The following is a 4,639-nucleotide window of genomic DNA, read 5'->3' on the forward strand; positions in this document are numbered from 1 at the left end:
TTCTACAATTATATGCGCCTTCGCTCCAATGATTGTTATCTTGCCGAAGCAATGGAACTGGTAATTTTCCCATGTATCATTGTCTTTTTTTACATGTTAAATTAAATGATAATACACCTTTAACTTACATATTGTACAATTTCAGAAAAGGGCTTTGGAAAAAACAACAGAACATCACAAGCTCATACTCGTATGTCCAGACGAGCAAGTTGTTTCACTGACTGAAGCGCCACAACAAAAGGATGATAGTGTCGACTGCAGTGTGGTGGTTTTATATCTCATAATGAAACTTTTTTAGCAACAACCAATTATAAAGGACGAAGTTGAATCCGAATACCCAGCAATGCGAACTGAAATTGTGAAAACCTTTCTAGATTGGGAAAGCAAAAAGATGAATTTGAGCAAAAATATCGCTCGATTGTTTTAGTTTAATGTAGTTGTAAACTTGCATAGAATGATTTTTTTGGTATTTTATCTTGATGTATAATTACTTTTGGACGAAGTTGTTTTTTGAGCAAACTATTTTTGACCAAGTTGTCTTTCATGAATCTGGATCCGTAAGATACTTTTGTTAATAGCTGTTATGATGGTTTTTAATTTTTGTAGTGGGTATATTTCTTTGAAAATATATGTTCATTTGTTAATAGTTGTATACATTTGATGTTGCTGAAAGCCATAAGCATGTGTTGTACTTGAAAGGCACAAGAATAAGGATTTTGAGAAACAACTATATGTTATGCAACCAACTATTTCACAGTTCACAAGTTATGACAAAGGGTACTGTTAGTAATATATCTACACATTGTATACTCAGTATTCATCTATACATTATGAGCACAACTATTTTGAATACACTATTCTTTATCCAACTATTATCTAAATTTGTACACTGAACACCATATGTTGCAAACATCGGACAAAATAAAGCTTATCACTGAATTGAACTGTACTCCAGTTTAAACCAACAATGCTAACCCTAACAGCAACAACCTCAACTTGAAGAAATTGAAAGGCATATATTCAGACTGTTTAATCGATCTACGAATAAGATTGTCGATATGAAAAACAAAACCAACTACAATTAAAAAAACACAAATTAATTAAAAACGCCTAAATTACAAAAATTCCACACGCTTGGGGCATGTTTTCTTATTATGATTTCCAACTTTATAGCACAGAGTACATTTCACCTTGCGAGGAAAACGCTAGATCCTAGATAAATCCTCTTTATTTTTGATCTGTCAAGTTGGAGACAGTAACCCGAAGGTCCTACAATAACAGCTTCTGGGTCGAGGGGAGGTTTAACAAATGGAAAAATAGATGAAACATAAGTTTGTCTGAATGTTGAAGTATGAAAAACTTTATCAATAAGGTCATACCTTCCGTTCATTTTTAGGAAAATAATCCCACCACCATGAAAACATGGCAGCCCCGTAATCTGCCATTATCTACATGAGCATGTATTCTCCCGGACATCTATAACCGCAGTTGAATTCGTGTACATTTTCCACACAAATTCAGAAGCTTGCTTAACCAACCAAGGCCTCGCTTTATCAACTAAATCTTTCATCCTCTTATCAATTTTAAAAGTCAACATTGTGTTTCAGTAGTTTCCTTTAATAAGTCTTTTACAAAGTTGTTCCATTATCTTACTTCGAATACCATCAATCAAATTAGTCACTGACAGAAAACGTTCATCCATTACTTGCGCATTCCAAGATTCAAAACCATTTGACGTCATCTGGCAATACCTTGGTCCTTCAAAATATGCATTCGACCACTTTTCCTTCGAAATATCAGCTAGAAAATTGCGTGCTCTTCCACCGCCAGTTCATTTGAATTTCTCCAAACAACGTTTAAACTCAGGTTTTGTGGCAGCGAGCACAATCTTGAAATTGGCTCACCAAAAATTTACGGTAATTTTTTTGGCTCATCCATGAATCGATCTTTCAAATTTCCCTTCAAGTGCTTGTAGCAATATTTATGAAGACAATGTGGAAACATATGCTGAACCCCAAGAAAAATCCCATGATTCTTATCTGAGACAAACATAAATACCCTATCCATTCCAATAGCAACTTTCAATTGATTTAGAAACTATGACCAATTACAATCAGTGTCTTCATCCACAATTGCAAATGCAATTGGATACAAACCTGCATATGCAAAAAAGGATATTACTTACAAGTTTGTATGAAAACAATTATTGTGAAAACAACTGTTGTGAAAAACATGTATATTTGAAAAACTATTATAACATGATCTGTACAACTTACGTTCATCGCCTTCATTTCCCACTGCACTAAGTAATATGCCCTTGTGTTTGCCGTTCAAAAAGATACCATCGAGCATGACAACAGGACAACAAAACCTGAACCCGTCCATACAAGCTGCAAGTGCGAAGAAACACCTGCGAAAATTCTTCTTCACATCATCAATTTTAAGTGAAATAAACTACCAGGATTTGCCCGCTCCGCTTCTAAATGAATATGAAATGTTACGATCGCCAAAGATTAATTATCTATCTGTATTAGTCGATCTCCACACTAAATAATAACTAATATCAACTCCAAACTTGTCCCTGACATGTGTAATTATTTCACTCGGTCGGGTACCTGGCCTTGATCGAATCTCATCCGCAATCAAGTCAGTAATAATAGCTGCACTTAATCTCTTCTTATTTGCAGTCCGAAAAAACATACCGCACGTATGATGTTTATCATACGTCCGAATAGAACAAAACTTGTTATATTTGTCAACGGAAGCGTGTATCCTCCAACAACATTGTTTTTCATGTCTGTACTTACACGCCATCGTCACCCTATATGCCTCGTTCTTGATATACTCGTACTCAAACCACATTTAAATTCACTACAAGAAAATGGTCTTTTAATAGCATATTGTGGTAGCGTTCTTGTAGCAAGTGCTATAATTACTTTTTATGCATTAAATATTTATTTAAAATAAAAAATGAAACCCTATAGCTTTTGTTTATTTTCGGCAATTATAAACACCGTCTTTGTCTAATTAAAATCGTCCAAGTCTGCGTCATCTTGCTGATTCACTCCGTTCATTGCCCCAATATCAAGCTCTCACTCTCTATTTCTCTCATTACGGGTAACTTTTCCAAATTTCACTTTTTTTTTTACGAAAAAACCTAATTTTATTAACTTTTGTTCTAGTTGATTGCCCGAATCGGTGAAGGCACACCAACGTTCTCGCACCCTTTCGTTCGACTGTTAAATTCATGTATTAAAATATTTTTTCACCGTCTTGTTCAAACCAGGATGATTATTATTTATTCTATTAATTCTGTTTTGAAGGGCGCTCCTTTTTAATGATGTTGGTATTTTGTCATCACATCCCTATAATTGTTTTTTTTAACATTTTTAGTACTTTGGAGTTTTTAAGGGTTCACTGATTTATATATCACGTATTGTCCATTGTACATCCTCTTTTTGTAGAGAAAGGTATATTTGTCATTTGGCTCTATGCGTGCCTTTAGAGTTATAGTGAAAAGACTTTGAGTGTAGATACTTTGGTGTTTGGGGGCTTTGTGTTGCATGGTCAGAACCATTCGTTGAATGCTTTATCAGAATTTACCTGGTCGTTGATGTACCAATTTGTGTTACTGGAAAATTTTAAAACTTGTCATATTATTTGCCCTGTATTTGTCCTGTATGTGATTTTCAGGTTGTTGATATACTTGAGTCTCTCTTGAATGAGACAGTGGAATGAAAGTTTCCACCCTGTTAAATTTGTTTGAATACAATACTTAAATTACATCTTAGCTTGGTTAGTTCTTTTTCCACATTGTTAGTTTGAGTATTTGTCAAGCTCAAAGACTTGAATGAGCTTTAAAGCTTGTAGTCTGATTCATCAGTAATGTACGGTTTCACTTGTTTATTGCAGATATGGGAAGTGTATCCAATCTTTTAATTGCGAAGGTAGTACATCGTATGGTATAGAGAAATGTAATCTTCATGTTTTTTCTTTAAATCCTGTTTGGTTACTATGTTTGAGTTTCTTTCATGCTTTAGTTCATATATGGAAGTAAATGTAAGAACACATGGTCATGGTCACTCCAAATTCCCTAGTCTCTCTTTATATGAGTCTGTGTAATATATATCTTCATATATTGATGTATATAATGTGTATAAAGTATGAACCTAAATGTAGATTGCAGATCATACGGCAAGATGACATGGATCTTGACAACATGACACATCAGGTACTTAAGTTCCAAGTTTATTTATGTTATATTGTTTCTCTGACAACAACATATTGTGACAACAACTTATTGCTTCCTGATATTAGAATTACCGAATCTCGTGATAATTGTTTAGGTTGAACATGATATTTTTCTTTTCTTCTTATTGAGTTATAATTTTGACTTCTACTTACTTATGTTGATTTATAACTAGATAAACATATCCATATTGTATGTGGATAGACGATTTTTTTCTCCATTTATTTACTTATTCTTTTATGCGCTGATTTAGGCTGCTAAAGTAAGTTAGTTAAATAATATTAGTTGGTGTAAAATCTTTGATGAATTTTTGTCTCTTTGGTTTTAGATTTAGCTGATTGCATTTATATATTTAGTTCATTTGTTAAAATGCTATGTACTAAATTGTAT

Source organism: Erythranthe guttata, chromosome 7 (assembly GCF_056151865.1).
Source record: "Erythranthe guttata isolate IM_541 chromosome 7, IM_541, whole genome shotgun sequence".
Taxonomy (NCBI): domain Eukaryota; kingdom Viridiplantae; phylum Streptophyta; class Magnoliopsida; order Lamiales; family Phrymaceae; genus Erythranthe; species Erythranthe guttata.